At 40.0% G+C, this 18,694-nt stretch overlaps 1 protein-coding gene across 1 annotated transcript in view; it reads left to right on the top strand.

The window, feature by feature from the left end:
• Nucleotides 1-1,170: 1,170 nt before the first annotated feature.
• Nucleotides 1,171-18,694, top strand: part of JADE1 (jade family PHD finger 1) — a 319,869-nt gene continuing 302,345 nt past the window's right edge. The window contains exon 1 of the mRNA XM_042983907.1: nt 1,171-1,297. The gene's annotated coding sequence lies outside the window, so the exon portion shown is untranslated. The remainder of the gene's footprint in view (nt 1,298-18,694) is intronic.

Raw genomic sequence — 18,694 nt, 5'->3', positions numbered from 1 at the left:
TGAAATTTTATTCTGTTTTCAATTACCTCTTTGCTTCTTGTGCCTGAGGATTTCTCTTTCTTTCCTGAGAGCTTGGCTTTGAATATAAAACATTTTAAAATTTATATTTTATCCAGCATTTCTAGGTTTTTATAGTGAGCTTTATCTTAGTCTACATTTTTCTAAAACAGAATGCCTTGAGTAATACTATAATAATAAGAAAAAAACTCTCATTATTAGTTTCAAAAATAGACCAATTGGTGTTGTTTGGGGACTGAGACTCAAACAACAGAAGCCAGAAAGGTTGGCTGTCCATGTTTTGAAGTATGTTGACCAGTGGATACCAAAGGTATCCTATATCTGCATCTTTGTGGCCACATAATCTGCCATCAATGAGCAATTACATGATGGGTTTACTGGAAGTCATTGTGAAGTAGCTTATCATAGTGAGTATCAGAATTTTGAATTCTAACCATGGCTCTACCACTGACTCGAAAGGTCAGGGTAGCCAAGGCCTAATTAATTCATTTAGTAACTTGTAATCTTAATTAATTAATTAATTATATTTTATTAATATGATAAAACAATTGTCAAGCACCTATTAAGCCAAATCCTGGAGATACAGAAGAGAAACAGATAAAAATTGCTGTTCACAGTTCAGTAGTAGGATACTAGCTTTGGAATCATCTATCATATAATAGAAGTTTGGATGGTTATTGTTAAGGTACAAAGGGCAGAGTGGCCAGTTGAATCTTGATGGCAGGCTATAATCAAAAAATTTCTGAGAGTAAAAAATGAGAGAATTAGAGGCATAAAATCTTACAGTAAGAGATTTGTAGAAGGATATTTAAGGAGTGCAGACTCCTTAATGAGGGTCCTCAATGCTTTTGGTGGAATGGATACAAACGTACAGACTTTTTGTATTCTTTCCCAGGTATCCGTAGCCTTACAGCAATATCTGCAAAATGTTTGAGATTGCTGAAGAGCAGCCCTACAGGGCCCATGAGGTCTTGCCCTTCTCTAACCATTCAATAAATAGCACTCAGTGGAGATCCTGGCTGAGGATACTTGTTTTCAAAACAACAATCCTGAGCCAAACTACTTAAGTAGTTCCATATGTTTCTATGGAGACTTTATAGATTGTGGCCTTCAGAATTCTTTTGTTTATCACCGGGAATCCAAGTCCTGAAAGCAGCTAACTAACCATGAGGTTTGCTGGTTATACAAGCTGTTGGACCTCTTAAGGACTTTGACATAAAGACCACTTTCTGTGGAATAAGAATTAGTGGTTTAAAAAGAGTGCACTTAACAGTATCATGTAAGTATCAGTTTCTATATGCCATTACTAGCTAGCCTTTTTTTTTTTTTTTCAAACTTGTCTGTGCTGCCTCCTATGTGCACTTAAACAAGGCCCTTAAAAGGGAAATTTGAGCAGAGCCTTCAGAGACTTGTAATCAGAGGGGTCTTTAAAAAAAATGAATGACTATCTTCAGTAGACCTGAAACTAGGATGAAAGGTAGGTTCTTCCCTACCTGGGGCTCCAAGGCACAGCCCCTCAAGATACTTATGTCCCATCCCTGCCCTGGGCAACTATTCCTCCTCTTCCTTTTCCACCTCCATCAAAATCCAGCTTGTGATGATGTTCCTCTTGCCTTTACCTATCTATTACCAAACACATGGGGGAGATCTTTCCTGTTCCCAGGAAAAAGGTTTCCATGGATTGTCTCAACAGCCTTAATAATAGCTACTATTTATTGAGCACTTTGTGTCAAGCACTACATTCTTTTTATACTTTATCTCCTTTAATCCTCACAATAGCCCAAGGAGGTGGGTGCTATAATTATTCCTCATTTTACAGATAAGGAAATCTAAGCTCACAGAATCTGAGGAATTTGCTTAAAGTTACTTAATAGCTATATTAGCTTCTTATTTAGAATTCCACTTCAAGTGGCAGAGATGGGATGTGAATTCAGGATGTCTGATTCAGAGCTCTTACCCATTCTGCTATACACCCTCCTACCCTCTCTTAGGAGAATACTTTTAGTTTGATCTCTAAGCTTCCCTGCCAGCCTAGAAATGCTATGATTCTTCTCGAGCATCAGTTGTGCTTCTGTCCTTGATGTTTTCATATGAACCAAGGCAGGAAAGAGGCTGGTCATGTCCCTCTATAAAACATCCTTAACACACCTATGGCTCATTATAGAAGCTTCGCCACAGAGTGAATGGACATGGCTGGCACCGAAGGGTAACACCTTGGAAAGGCAGATCTGAGACTTTGCAGCTCTGCCCAGGTGCACATTTTTTAGGGCTGACAAGTGAGTCAGCAGTAGTGAACAGACAATACCATGTTTGGTTTTAACATGATGAGTCAGCCCTGAAATCTGTCCAGCTTTGGGGTAGCCCCCTGAAGTTTTAACAAAATATTAATTGCCCTGTCACTTCCCATTCCACACAGCTGGGTGGGATTGCTACCAGCCACACTGTTGAGAAGTTACACATTTCAGCCCATCCCAGAAAGGTTTCCTGTGGTGGGTGAAATGACAACATGCACAAAGGTCAAACTCCAGATGTGGGAATTTGACTTTTTCTCCTCTTGGGGAAAACATTGCCTCCTTATAATCTCAGAAGATATTCTGTACAGGTTTAAGGCCAAAGTCTATGAAAGATCTGAATTCCTCTAACCTGGAGGATGCCTGTCTATTTCATCTAAATTTATCTAAGACTTGGAGAACACCTATTCCTGAGCCAAGAGACCAAAGTAAGGAGGAGGGTTAATAGGCATTTCTGAATAAAGGGAGCTGGCCCTGGAAGTTGCTCCTTGCTCCTTGAAGTTAGAAGGAAGTTCAAGGGGGGGGGGGGAAGAATAGGTTATTTCTGGACTATACCTTAACTGGATAGAAATGCCAGAAGGTAGTGGGAAGGGTACATGGCAATATGGTGGGGAGTTTACCATCTGTTTATTCATTCCACAAAAATTCATATCAGGTTTGCAAAAATCATTTGTATTATACTGAGAGATAAAATGTAACTTCTTAATTTTTCTTTATTGATTAAAATAATGTTACTCCCAAGTTTTCACTCCTGGATCCAAAGGTAGGAATTAAATTTTAGTCTAATTTGGTAAATTTAATCTATTGTAATAATTTAAGTAAATACCCGATTTCCTTTCATCTTTGAGATTTCTTCTCCCTACTTCTGTTCCTATGCAAGTTGACCCCTGGGTATGCAGCTGACAATGGATGGGATCTCTGGCTCATAGGTTTTGTGACACTGTCAGCAGGATAAGGGGCCTTTTGGATCCTCACTGGTCACTGTAACAGAGAGGTTGACATTGTTTGCTCCCTGGATTGGGAACCACTGAAGAATGTGACATTCTTTGATGTCCTTGCAGCCCTGGTCATGAAATCCAGGCCTGTGGTGTTGAGGAGGAGAGAGCTGGTTTTGCTCTGACCCTGGGCCTCTGTGCTCCACCAGTACTCTCTGCTGGGAGGACAAGAGAAAGGAATTAGCTTCCAGAGGAGATAATGTATCAGTGAACTTTTGCTACACTGATGCTGTGTAACAAAATGCCACTAAGCCCCAGGGACATATGGCAATAAATATTTAGTTCAGGGTTTGGCAATATTTTTCTTTAAAGGGTGAGATAGTAAATAATTTAGCCTTCTCAGAACATGTGGTCTCTGTTACAACTACTCAACTCTGCCCTGATAGTGTAAAAGCAGCCATAGACAAACATACAAAGAAATGAATGTGCCTATATTCCAATAAAACTTTATGGACAATCAAATTTGAATTTCATATAATTTTCACATTATGAAGTATTATTTATGTTATGAATTTTTATTTTTTTCTACCAAGAAATTGAATGGCTTATGATTTTTTTCCCCATGGGCTGTGCAAAACCAGGTGGTAAGCTACATTTGGCCCATGGGTCATAGTTGGCTAACCTCTGATTTAGCTCTTGATTCTGCTCTGGGTTGGGCTTAGATGCTCTGGGCTGCACTTGCTTATTGAATATGCAGTCAGTTGTGAGATGGCTCAGCAGTTCTGCTGATTTAGGTTGGGGCCATTCACATGTCTGGGGATTGGTGAACTGATCTGGGATAGCCTAGCTTGGGTGACTGTAGCAACTTGGCTCTGTTATATGACTAGCCAGCAGGTTAGCCAGATCATGTTCTCATAGCAATGGCAGAGGCACATGAGTACAAGTAGAAATGTGCAAGCACTTACAGAATCCTCTGCTTGAATTATGTTTGCTAACATCTCATTGGCCAAAGCAAGTCACCTATCTGAACCCACAGTCAGAATAGGATGGAGCACTCTACTCAGAGCATTAGGGTACTGCCAAGTTACATGGCAAAAGTGAAGTACTAGGGCCTTTAATATAATCAACCTACCAAAGGAACAAAATTGGGGGAAAATTTTTAATATTTCACTTGTGACCTCTTCCTCTAAGGGTGATGCTAGACAAGTGTGATGAGAGAGGAGAAAATGTGTGCAAAGGTAAAGAGGCATAAAAGAGCTTACTCTTTATTTTTTTAGTTTTTAAATTTTGGTGATGATAAGAATGTGTTCTGTGCGTGTGTGTGTGTGTGTGTGTGTGTGTAGAGCTTGCTCTTTAGTAAACTAATTCTAGTTGTAGTGAGTATAACATTTGGAGGACAGAGTGGAGAAAGCAGGCAGATTTCAAAGTGGACTTGATAAAACTTTGTTATATATTGGATGTAGTAGGCAAGGTCAAGTTCAAAGACACACCATTTGAGAGTGAGAGAAAATGGAGATGCTTGTTTTAACCCTTTAGCAATAGTATGGCACTGTAGTAAATATGTACAAAGCAATAGACAGCTCCCTTTTTTTTTTAATAAAAGGAAGGCATGAGGAAGAACTCTCAGAGTATACAGATTATTCTCAATTCAAGATGAAACTTAGGATTTTAGATCCAGTTTCATGTTGCAGTGGTTTTAGAGTGAAGGATCAGGAAATATGTGAGTTTCTGGTATAAAGTGAGAGGAACCATATACTTCCTTTGCCCTTGGATCAAGATTTAACGATTCCAGGAAAAGGCTAAGCTTTTTCTCTGACCTCTAAGGAATAAATTCATTCTTTCCTTTCTCCCTCCTTCTGACCCTCCTTTTTTCCATCCTTTCCCTTCCTCCTTTCTTTCTTCCATTTCTTTCTCTATTTCTATCTTCCTCTTCTTTATTTTTTTGCTTTTCTCTTTATATTTATATAAATGGGTAATAGTAAAAGTGGTCCCCCATATACTGAAAACTCTGACTAGAGTCCTTGGCATCATGGGAAATTTCTTGACTTGTTTTGTGAAGTTTGGCTGCATCCCAAGATTGCACTGTTTCAAAGTAGAGTCATGTATACAGCTTAGGTTTTGTGTAAGGACTCTGGGGGATTTTGGTTATGAAACATAATGTGCAGTCTGCCTAGTTTCCCAGTGGCAAAATAGAAAACTAGATCTATTTGTTATAGAACTTTAAGCTTTAGTTTTCTTCTCAAAATTACAGATGTGCCTTTGAAGTTTATTTCAGTAAACACAATGAGACCTTATAATTTAGAAATGAAAATCAAGTATATTTGGAATGAAGCATCATAGTTTTCAGAATGGAATATTTCTAAAGTTTAAAAAAAACAAAAAGGTTCTGTTTATGTTACCTAAATGTTAATGGTTTGCCCTTTTCCTTATCTCCTAAGTCCTGCTGTCCAACATCTCTTGATTCTTTGGCTAGAAAATTATGTCATTAAAAAGGAATGTTTGGAGGCCCTTTTCTACCTCCACCCCCAGCATTTCACATGACATTAGCTTCACTAAGAAAACAGACTTGAAACCAAGTTAGAGAAGAATGATTATATTTGTGTTTGCTTTTATATTTTGCTGCTTTCGCCTCTAGATTATCTAGTTTAAAAAGGAGCTTTCATCATCCTTGAAGTTTCATGTAAATCAGACATTTGTCCCTATAATTTTCCCTAATTTGTTCACGTTATATCAACAAGAGAAACAAGAATCAGTCTGAAGGAAATCTGGCTACGAGCTAGCAGGATGCTGGGGAGCTCTCCACTAACCCCAGAACTGGTCATCACTGAGTAGCACTGAAGATGCTATTGATGCAAAGCTACTCTGCCTAGGTGGTCTCATCTTGGCCCAGAGTTTTACATTCCATGAATATGCCGATGACTTCTGAATCCCTATCTTCAGCATTGTTTGTGCTCATACCTTTAGATCTGTATATCCAACTATTGCTTAACATCATGAAAGTCTTGAATGTCTGACAGCCTCAAAATCAGCATGGACTGAATACTCTTTTTTTTTTTTTTTTTAAATATGCTCTTGATTCGGTGCCTACCCCATACACCTGCTCCTCTCTCAAACTCCCCGTATCAGTAAACAGCACCATCATCTACTCAATTTCTTAGTCAAAATCCTAGCAGTCAGACTTCATCCCTCATTTTATTTCCTACCTCACCTGCATCCATCAGTAGGTTCTGCAGCTGTACACTGTTTCTAAAGCAGACCACTTCTCACAACGTCACTGCCACAGGCCAATCAAGCCACTGTAGCAGTCTCCTAACTGGTCTCTCTGCTTCCCCCCATGGCCATTCTTCATACAGCTGCAAGAAAGACTTTTTAACAAATAAAGATCAACCCACTTCTATGTTTAAGTTCATTTTATGGTTTCTTTTCACTTAAACTAGAATGTAAGCTCCTCACCAAAGACTACAATGACCCACACCTCAACCTTCCTCCTCCTTTCCCTCCTTTCAGCCTCTATCTACATACTCGGTCTCTCAACCTTCTCAATGCACCTGTGTCTCTGGGTCTTTGGTCTGGTTGGAATGTTCTTCTCCCAGAGGGCCCCCTGGGCTTTCTTCTCAATATTCAGGTCTCAGATCAAATATCTGGTCCTCAGAGAGGCCTTCTTGGACTATCCTAGCAGAAGCAATAGCACTGCTCTTCCCCCATCACTATAGCCTGTTTTCATAATTATATTCTTCTTAGCACTTAAAACTCCAAAATACCTGTGTGTTTGTCTGTCCTTCCTACACTAGAATGTAAACTTCATGAAAACATGGATTTTGTCTTATTTATTGTGGTATGTCTAGTACCCAGACAGTACTTAATACAGTATAGGTGCTCAACAAGTATTTGCCAAATTAACACCACCACCACCAACAACAACAACAACAAACACTAATAAGGGAGGATTTACCTTGATGATCTAGTTTTTTAAAAGGGTGTTAAATGGGTGTTAAATTTTGCTGGTGAGCTAGCTACCTTTCTCTTATTTCCAGTGCATAAAAGCCAGGCCCATGTTCCTGATCTGATTCATGCTCTTATCTTCTCTTGGTCAGCATCACACCCAACAAAGAAACTAATTCAGCTCTTACTATATACCAGGCACTGTCCTAGGCCCTGGAGAGGTAGAACTGAGTAAACCACACAGATACACCTGCTTTTGTGGAGCTTATATGTTGTGTATCTGGCCCATGTGTACCTTTGCTCAGTTCCCAATACCACACAAACATGTAAGGGAATCAGCACCACACCAGGGTGGCCTTGATGGGAACTAGTCCAGATAGTCCACAAGTTTCCTCAGTTTGTCAGAAATGTAGGGGTTTCCAACTGAATTGCTTGGTTGGCCCAAAAGGAGGTGAGGCAGAGCCTGGGCTAGGGTAGTGCCAGGATGACCTTAAGAATGGGGTGCAAGCAGTAGAACAACAAGGTCTGTTTGGCACTGATGCATGACCTCACCCTGCTGGCAGCCACATCAGCTCTGTTTGAGAGTACAGGTGGACTTAATTAGAGCTCAGAAGCATGGAACAACCCAAGTATCCCAGTGTCTACTTCCTGCTCAGATAAGGAGGGCTCGGTGAGCCAAAGCTGCTATCCTTGGTTTGTCTTTACTGTCTGTGGGCAAAGCTGTATTTTAAACATGAAATTATAGTGAGCTCACTACTAACACTGTTGGAGACCATTTTTAATTAGAAAACTCCTGTGCAGTCCAAGTAAACTAAATTATGAGGACAAAGCTTTTGTCTCAAAGAACAGCTAACTGCCAGGTTAGCTTCCAACTGAAAAAACAAAAGTTACCATATTTAAAATCATTTCCTTGTCCTAAAAAGAGTCAATTTCTTTTCTCTCAAAAAAGCAAAAAAAACAAACAAAAAAAAACCAACAAAAAAACCAACAAAAACAACAAACAAACAAAAAAACTACCAAAACAAAACAAAGAGCATCTTTTACTTGACAATACCCTTTGAGACTGTTACTCTAGAGAGCATGAAGACATGGTGGTAGACTCCTCAGAGGTCACAAAGACAGGACATGTCAAAGCTTAGACTTGTGCTCTTGTGCATAGACCAACTGTTTTCACCACCAGCCCTTCTCCTACCACCTTCCTTTAATTCCAAGCATGATCTTAAGGGCCAAGGGAAGTGACGTCCTGGAATTTAGGGTAGATTAGATGTATATTCTCAGATGGGCTGTTGCTTGTAAATGAACAAGCCTCTTGATATTTTAAGTATTTGCCATCTCTCTTGAGACCAAGCAGATTAATGATAGAAGGAGGGATGATTTTTTTTTCTCTTTACTCTTAGCCTTTAAACTTCCTACTGCTGTAGTCAGAGTTCTTCCTCCATATTTGTCATGTCACAGTCACTTGCACATAGCGTTTGTTTCCCAAGGGCCAGGGACAATAGTCTTTCATTTCACCTGCTGAACCTGACGCACAGTTCCCCTCAAGTGTGTAGTTGCTCTAAATGCCACTGGGCCCTTCTGTACCTTAGTTTAAGATATTGGGGCCTACTATTAGGCTCCCCAAACTTGTAATTTAGAAGGTCCATTATGGCTCTGAATAGTCCATTATAAGTCTAACAAAAAGAACAATATCTATGATAGTTCTAGTTTTAGAAGAAGGACAGGTTCATGGATTATGCCTGGAGATGCTCCTTAAGTTTGTTGTGTTTCTTTAGTAACTGCTGAGATGTGCATGTAGTCTAAATTCAGTCACTTTATTGAGTGCCTAAGAATTTGGCTATAGAGAATTATTTTAAAATCACAGCCATGTTGGGCACCTGGGTGGCTCAGTCAGTTAAGCTTCTGACTTCAGCTCAGGTTGTGATCTCACAGTTTGTGGGTTTGAGCCCTGCATTGGGCTCTGTGCTGACAGCTCAGAGCCTAGAACCTGCTTCGGATTCTGTGTCTTCCTCTGTCTCTGCCCCTCCCCCACTTTATTTTATAATAAAAATTTTTTAATCACAGCCGTGTATAATTTTGATTGCTTGATTATATCCATATTGAGTATCTCCTTTCCTCTTGGTAGATGTCCTTTAGGGTCTTTTCCAGTTCTAAACATTTGGTGATTCCAAACAGTTTGCATTTGGCATTTATTTAGACCATTTTTAGTCTGTGGAAATCCTGAAAAATAAGAATAGCTATTTCTTTGTTTATCTTTAACTTTACTTTCTGGGTGTTTATTTTCTGGGTGTTTTTCACCTCATTAGGAGTTCCTATTGAGTTATCTGTATGTTATTTAAGGCTAGTCATCTTAAGGGTAGTCCCTTACATAGGTGATTATTCCAAATCTGTCAGCTGCCACCAGTACACAATAAATTCTTACACATGACTTAAGAGTCGGCTCAATTGCTTCCTGTCAAAGTTTCTAAGAACTGAGTTTATTCCGTTATTTCTTGAGCTTGCAAATCCCGGTTTTTATTTAATCAAAGGAACTTCATGGGAAAACAGCAGTATATGAAATATTCATTCACAGCAGTGATAGTGTGATTGAGGAGTAGCAGCAGCTGCCCTAAGTCCATGGCTGTAAAAACACAATTAAAATTTTAACACATTTTCTGAAACATTCTTTTATGAAGTGCTCAGTTTTCAAAGTAATGGGGAAATGTATATGGTGCTTAAGTATTAACTTCTACTTGAAGCCCTGTTGTAAGTTTAATGATGAAAAAATATTTTTTCCTTGACAAATTCAAACATATTGGCCTTATGGATTTTGATAGTTGCTGAAATTCCTAGGCTTATTCTGAGTGAATATTCAGAATACCAAATTCAAATAGCCTCAAAATTTCTGTGTGCAAAAGAATCAACTGGTGAACTTGTTAAAAATGCAGATATGGCTCAATTGTTGATGGACTTCTAGGTAGTACCAAGTTTTTGACTATTATGAACAGCAATGGACATTCTAGTTTGTGTCTTTGTGATGAACATATGTATGTATTTCTGCTGGGCATGTATCTAGGAGTAGAATTCCTGCATCATCAGTTAGCCACGTATTCAGCATTAGTAGATACTGCTGAAAGGTGTTCCAGAGTGGTTGTACAGTGATGGTCCCTCTGTCAGGGTATAAGAGCTTCCATTGTCCCACATCCTAACCAACACTTGGGTATTTTCTGTTGTAATTTTAGCCATTCTGGTGGTTCTGTAGAAATAATTCATTGTAATTTACATTTAAATTGAATGAGTAAATACATTTTGGTCTAGTCACATAGTGAAATACCATTCAGTCAAAGAGAATGAGCAATCTACAGCTACATGCAATAATATGATTGAATCTCACAATATAATTGGGGAAATGTCAGACACAAAAGAATGCATACTGTATGATTCCATTTGTAAACAGTACCAAAACCAAAACCAAAACAGATGAAACTCTTCTCTGGCATTAGAAATTAAGATAATGGTTAAGCTTGATTTAGGGGAATAGACTGTGACTGAAAGGGAAAATCTGAGAAGGTGATATTGTGGTTCTTGATCTGAGTATCTGAGTCTTGATGGGTTTAGCTGTGAAACTTAAGCAAGTTATCCACTTATGGTATGTGTACTTTTCTGTATGTATATTTTACTTTATTAAAAGTTTTTTTCAGGGCTCCTGGGTAGCTCAGTCAGTTAAGCATTCGACTTTTAATTTTGGCTCAGTTCATGATCTCATGGTTCATGAGATTGAGCCCCAAATCAGGCTCTGTGCTGACAGCATGGAGCCTGCTTGGGATTCTCTCTGTCCCTCTCTCTCTGCCTCTCCCCTGCTCACATGTGCACTCTCTCTCTCTCTGTCTCTTAAAGTAAATAAATATGTTTTAAATGTTTTATTTATTTTTTGAGAGAGAGAGAGAGAGTACTAGTGGGGGAGGGTCAGAGAGAGAGAGGGAGACACAGAATCCGAGGCATGCTACAGGCTCTGAGCTGTCCGCACACAGCTTGTCATGGGGCTTGAACTCATGAACCACAAGATCATGACCTGAGCCGAAGTCAGACACTCAACTGACTGAGCCACACAGGCACCCAAATAAACATTTTTTTAAAAAAGGTGTTTTGAGGGGCATCTGGGTGGCTCAGTCGGTTGAGTGTCCAATTCTTGATTTCAGCTCAGGTTATGATCCCTGGGTGATGGGATTAAGCCCCATGTCTGGCTCCATGCTCAGCATGGAGCCTGCTTAAGATTCTGTCTCTCTCTGTTTCTCTCTCTCCCCCTCTCTGGCTCTCCCACACTCATACTCTTTAAATAAATGAATAAATAAATAAAAGTGTTTTTTAAAATACAGATTTCATGAAAAGTTTAGTCCTGTTATGGGACCTGGGATTTCACATGTTTTTTTTTTTTAATTTATTGATTTATTTTGAGAGAGTAGATTGGGGGGGGGGAGAGACAGAGAGAGAGAGAGAGAGAGAGAGAGAGAGAGAAAGAGAGAGAGAAATAGAAAGAATCAGAGAGAGAGAATCCTAAGCAGGCTCCATACTATCAGTGCAGAGGCTGATGCGATGCTCAAACTCCAGAACCATGAGCAACTGAGCCACCCAAGTTCCCCAGGGACTTTACATATTTAACAAACATGAGGGTGGTTTGGGATACAGGTGGTCTCAAAGTGCACTTTGAAAAACATTGGTAATTGCACTCAATGCAGAGATTTTTAAAGCATCCATCAGCTCTTCAAAATAATTTAATCAGATACTTTGCACACTGTAGCTACTTTGGGTCATTTCAAAGACGGCTTCAGAGGGGCGCCTGGGTGGCTTCATTGGCTGAGCGTCCTACTTCAGCTCAGGTCATGATTTCACGGTTTGTGAGTTCGAGCCCCGTGTCAGGGTCTGTGCTGACAACTCAGAGCCTGGAGCCTGCTTCAGATTCTGGGTCTCCTTCTCTCTCTGCCCCTCCCCAAATTGTGCTCTGTCTCTCTATGTCTCTCAAAAAATAAATAAATGTAAAAAAAAAAAAAAGATGGCTTCAGAGCCCCCCACCTTTCACCTTCTGAGAGTGAATCAATCCTGGAAAATGAAAACACTGAGTGAGCTCCATGTGGGAAAGGACTGTAGCTTATACTTGATGTGGAAAGGACAATCAAGTGAGAAATAAATCCATTAGTTGGGAAGGAAAAAAAACCCATCAAGTGCTGGAATCATAGAAACTCTCTCTGGGAGGAGAACTGATCATTTCTGATAAAAGCCCATTTCATTTATTTTGCCAAGAGTGATGGAGTGTGTCTGGGTCTGAGGCATTTGGTAGAGTCTCTGTAAAAAACGAGGTTAAGGACTGAATCAAAATCTCTTCTAATTACACAAAGGAAGAAGCATAGAATGCAAATCAATGTAAAACTCTTGCTGGTTGTGACTAAAAGTCCCTCACATGGTAAGGCCTGAATCAGCTTTCATTTCATTGCTAAGATCAGAACTACCCAACACAATTACAGGCAAGTTTTTAAGGGAAACAAAAAGAGTGAAAAAAAATCATTCAGTGTTCATTTAAAGCTTGTTCTATCCACCCAAGTTCTTGAGAAAGTGTTCTCAAATGTCAAGAGGGAAAGGGTTCTTGGCGAATAAAACCCCTCAGCTTTTAAAAGAGCCATTATTCTCCCTGGACATGCAGAGGTATAGATAATATTACTTGATTTACCTATAGGCAACCTGATATTAAGCTGATATTCACTGGTGTGGCTGTAACAATTGTTAAGAAATTGAAATAGTTTCATACCTGTTGGAAAATAGCTGTAGTCAAGGGTTCCCTGAGAGCCCCTCTCCACTGCCCACACTTTCTGCCTTCTCTGGGATCCCTCAGACTTCTGGACAATACAGCAACTACAGGGTTCATGTCTGACAGTCCCTGGGTTTGCAACCCTCTCCAGCTGCAGATTACCTCGAAGGTCTTTGCTCGGTGGTAATAGCTGTGAAGGGGAGAAGTGGCCTTGTAGGAAGGGTGGGATGAGGTCCTTTCCTCTTCTGTATCTTTTCACCAGCCTCACCTCCTCTAATTCCAGTTTCCTTGTAATGTCTCATTCTTTGACAATTTCTCATTAAAGTCATATTCTTAGGCAATGAAGTACCAGTAATTAAATGTAGATGTTTTATCACTGGATTAACTTTTGATTCTGTCAGTCCTAGATATCCAATGGCTTACGTATGTTCTCTGATTCACTTGCTCACTCACTCTCTCACTCACTCAGCAAACATCTATGGAATGCCTGCTACATGCCAGGCACTGTGCTTACCAGTAAGATTCCATGCTCAGCCTAAAAGAAAGCTAACAGTCTGGTGGGGATGACCAGCCCATAAATAGATAATTCTGGTATAGTGAGAGAGCCATGCAAAAGACTATGACAGGAACTTAAAGGAAGGCCAGGAAACGTAGCCAGCAGTGGGTCAGGGAAGACTTCCTGGAAGAGGTGGTTTGAAATTAGTTTCAAGTTAAGAATAAAAGTTAGCTAGATGAGGATGGGGAGTGGAATACATTTTGGGCAAAAGGGTATATGAACAAGGTAAGAAACAGCATGGTATGTGCAGGCAACAGAGTATAAAGTGTCAGACCTATGTTGGTAGGAAGTGAGATTTCAGAGGATGACAGGGTCAAGAATGCTACTAAGGGTTGAGATTTGATGCTGTAAGAAGCTTTCTCACTCACCAGGGAGCAGCCAAATAATGTGTTACTACTAATAAAGTATTAGGTTTGTGATGGCTTTACTCCTTAAAAATCTTAAATCAGAGCAAATTCAAGGTTATCCCTATAATATGGTGACTCTCCCCCACTGGCATTCCATATGCTTTCTTGAGAGAAATGGATAGCAAAAGAAAGAGACTGAGCCGGGGCTAGGAGCCAGGGCTTGAGAATAACTGTCTGCTCACCTCGTCCAAACAGCAAGCTAGTAGCCATTATATTAACAAATTGCCTTTGCAGTTCATCTCCTTATCAATATTTTGGGGATCTGCATACGCTCAGGAGATGGGACACCTTTGTGAATGTATTTTAACCCTCTGTTGGTCATGAGAGGACTGTGGCTGTGTAGACTGGGAAGCCATGGAAGGGTTTCCATGCTGTGGGCCCATGTGCATTTTATGGCGATTCCTCTGGCTTCATAGAGCAGTGATTGGGCATCCTGTGGATAAGGAAATCTCAGCCACACACTCCCAGTGTAGTTATTTTTCAAATAAATTGCATGTTTTTGCTGCCCAAATATATTGTGCCCATTTAAAAACATACTCCAAAATGGAAATTGTAAAAGGATGAGATAAAAATGAGATTAAAACATTTAGAGTAATTTTTAGTTTATTTACTTATGATAAACAAAATCTCATAATTTAGTGTGTCCACTTAAATCTTGGTTTATACTTGTGATACTATGATTTGTAGGTCTTGCTCTACATTTATTTTAGTTTGGGGGTTTAATGGCTGATATAGATGCCAAGAGCCTCATAAAGTGATGTAGCTCCAAATGGAAGTACACTTCCTAAATCATGAGACTCAGCTCTAGTTTTGTAACTATGATTATGCATATATATGTTTTTGTTGAAATTCAAGTTAGTAAGTTTCCTTTATCCTTGGTATCAATCAGTTGTTCTTGTAAGCTAATTGAAGAGGGTACATATTTTTTCATAGTGTTAACAAAACGGGTTCAATATCTGCTGAACTTCTGCTTAAACAATTTAAAAATAGGTTAGTAAATTATGTATCCCGTGTCTTTAAAGCATTCTGGTACAAATGTTTGTACACGTGATGCCCGTATATCATTTTGGCAATAAAATTTCAAAATGTTTGAAACATTTCCAAATACCTATTTTCAAATTTCTCTTCAGTAGAAGTTTCTTTTTTTTTTTTTCTTCAATATATGAAGTTTATTGTCAAATTGGTTTCCATACAACACCCAGTGCTCATCCCAAAAGGTGCCCTCCTCAATACCCACCATCCACCCTCCCCTCCCTCCCACCCCCCATCAACCCTCAGTTTGTTCTCAGTTTTTAAGAGTCTCTTATGCTTTGGCTCTCTCCCACTCTAACCTCTTTTTTTTCTTTTTTTTTCCTTCCCCTCCCCTATGGGTTTCTGTTAAGTTTCTCAGGATCCACATAAGAGTGAAACCATATGGTATCTGTCTTTCTCAGTATGGCTTATTTCACTTAGCATAACACTCTCCAGTTCCATCCATGTTGCTACAAAGGGCCATATTTCATTCTTTCTCATTGCCACATAGTACTCCATTGTGTATATAAACCACAATTTCTTTATCCATTCATCAGTTGATGGACATTTAGGCTCTTTCCATAATTTGGCTATTGTTGAGAGTGCTGCTATAAACATTGGGGTACAAGTGCCCCTATGCATCAGCACTCCTGTATCCCTTGGGTAAATTCCTAGCAGTGCTATTGCTGGGTCATAGGGTAGATCTATGTTTAATCCACACTGTTTTCCAGAGTGGCTGCACCAATTTGCATTCCCACCAACATGCAAGAGGATTCCCATTTCTCCACATCCTCTCCAGCATCTATAGTCTCCTGATTTGTTCATTTTGGCCAAGGAGTTTCTTTTTAAGTGTGGTTATTTTCTCATTTATTAAAATGTTAACCTTACTCTGAAGGGCCTGAGTAAGTTGTTGTTGTTTTTGTTGTTGTTTTCCTAAAACAACTGTGAGATAGCATACTGACACCATCAAAGAAAAGGGCAGCAAATGTAGGCTATTTGTCTTTTTGTAAACAAAAACAAAAACAAAAACAAACATAGCTCTTATTTAATTTTGGCAATTTGAAAATTGGCCTGATTGGATGTTGGAATAAGTGAAAGAAAGGAGTCCAGAATGAATTCTGAGCTTTCCAGCTTGAACAACTGCCTGAATAGTGGTGTGACCAAATGAGGTAGATGGAGGAGAGAACAGAAGCCAGTTTAGGAAGAAGATAAGGAGACAGAGTGAGACTTTGGAGTTGTTGAGTTAAGTTGTTGAGCTATAGGAATTCCTACTGTTACTTCATGTCCAACATACTAAAAAACAAATGAATCCTTGGCTTTATATCCCAGATTTATTTTTTCCTTCTGTTCCTCTATCTCTGTCCATGGCTCCACCATCTCTGAGTCACTTAAGGCTGAAATCTTGGCGCCATATGTGACTCATGCTTTTGTCTCCACCTCATATCCAACGAGTAACTTAGACCTTTCAACTGACTTCTGTTCATTCCACATATATTTATTGAAGACCTTGTACTATGTGCCAGGTACTGATCTGGGCCCTGAGGAGATAAGTGCAAAGAAAACAGACAAGGTTCTTTCTCTCATGGAGTTTATATTCTGGCTGATGAAAATAGGTAATAAACAAACATATAAACAAGAAAATGATCAGATACTGGTAAATGCTAAGAAGAGAATTAAAGTGAGTGTTATAATATTGCCAGGCTGGCTGCTATAGAGGAGCTATCTGAGAGGTGCCAGTTAAGGTGAGGTCTGAAAATCTATGCACCATTAGGGAAAGAGCTTTCCAGGCAGAAGGGCCCAACCTCTGGATGAGCTCAGTAAGTTCAAGGAACAGAAGGAAGGCCAGGATGGCTAGGACTTGGTATTGGTATTGGTGGGCTAATCCTGATAGTCATGACTTTTCTTTCATCATGGCTACTCTGTTCTTGTGCTCCTTCACCTCATACCTGGCCTTTTTATAGTGCCCTTTATTGCCCCCAAGTTTTACTCTTTCCTCCAGATTATTTCACCCACTAATCATTAAGACTTCAAATTTTCACATCACTGTGCTGTGGTAGAAGTCTTCAGTAGTTGCAGAGTGGTAGGCTAAACTTTGGAGGCCAAGAAGACAGGCAGCTGTGCACCTGGGGTGTTTCCTCCCTGTGAGGTTTCCAAGAGGCCTTGGGAGGAAATGATGTCTTGTTTCCCCACCTGTTTTAGTTTTCTATTACTGCTGTAACAAATTACCACAAACTTAGTGGCTTAAAACAACATAAATTTATTATTTTACAGTTCTGGAGGTTAAAAGTCTAAAATGGGTCTTTCTGGGGTTAACATCAATATACCAGCAGTGCTGTGTTCTTTTCTGGAAGCTTTGAGGAGAACCCATTTCCCTACATTTTTCCAACTTTTAGAGGCTGTCCACAGCCCTAAACTTTGGCTCTTTCCTGCATATTCAAAGCTGGGTAGCTTCTTCCTGTCTCTCTCTTTGACTCTGACCCTCATTCTCTTGCTTCCCACTTTCACAGATAGGAATCCTTGTTAAAAAAAAAAAAAAAAAAAAGGTGGAGGGGAGGGGACACCTGGTGGCTCAGATGGTTGAGTGTCTGACTCTTGATTTTGGCTCAGGTCATGATCTCAGGATGTGGGATGGAGCCCGGCATCTGGGTCCACTCTGAACATGGGGCCTGCTTAAGATTCTCTCTCTCTCTCTCTCTCTCTCTCTCTCTCTCTCTCTCTCTCTCATGGGGTGTCTGGATGGCTCAGTCAGTTAAGTGTCTGACTTTGGCTCAGGTCATGATCTCATGATTCATGGGTTCGAACCCCGCATCAAGCTCTGTGCTGACAGCTCAGAGTCTGGAGCTTTTTTGGATTCTGTGTCTCCTCCCTCTCTGTCCCTCCTCTATTCACACTCTCTATCTCCCTCTCAAAATGAATAAATTAAATACGAAAAAAAGATTCTCTCTCTCCCCCTGCTCATGCTCTCTCTCTTTCCTCTTTCTCTTAAAAAAAGGAGGGTGGGGAGAAGAATCCTTGTGATTACATTGGGCCTACCTAGATAATCCAGGATAGGATAATCTCCCCATCTCAAAATTCATTCCTTAGTAATCTTATTTTCCCCCATATCATTAATATAATATATCCACAGATACCAGGGATTAGGATGGGAACACTTTTAGGGGATTATTAGTCTGCCTATTACCCCCTGCTTCTTTGGTGTATTAAGATTTAATAGATATTTGAGGCTAATGGAGACTTCCTACAAATGGAAAAGCCACTAAAAGTAAGAAAAGGCCTGTCATGAGAATCTCATTGCTTTGGTTCTGTAAACATGGTAAAGTTATGCGCATCAATGGGGCAGGATTGCTAGTTTGTCCTGCAAGGGAAGCTGGATGTGAGATGGTGGGAGTAGCAGTAGCAGTTCTTGGATAGAACTAGAACAGCAGGGAATATTTCTCTTCCTCATTTATTTTCTATCCAGATGGAGATTTGGATCACTGACTTTTAAGGCACTTACTAACCCCAGGGCACCTGGGTGCCTAAGTTTGTTAAGTGTCTGCATCTTGATTTCAGCTCAGGTCATGAGCTCACAGTTGTGAGTTTGAGCCCTGCATCAGGCTCTGTGTTGACAGTATGGAGCCTGCTTGGGATTTGCTCTCTCCCTCTCTCTGCCTCTCCTCTACTTGCTCTGTCTCTCTCCAAAAACAGGGGGCAGGAGGAAGCAGTGCTTGGGTGCCTGAGTCAGTTGAGTGTGCAACTCAGGGTTTCAACTTAGGTCA

This window comes from Panthera tigris, chromosome B1 (assembly GCF_018350195.1).
Source record: "Panthera tigris isolate Pti1 chromosome B1, P.tigris_Pti1_mat1.1, whole genome shotgun sequence".
NCBI classification, from domain to species: Eukaryota; Metazoa; Chordata; class Mammalia; order Carnivora; family Felidae; genus Panthera; species Panthera tigris.
This window is presented reverse-complemented; position numbering and strand designations above follow the sequence as displayed.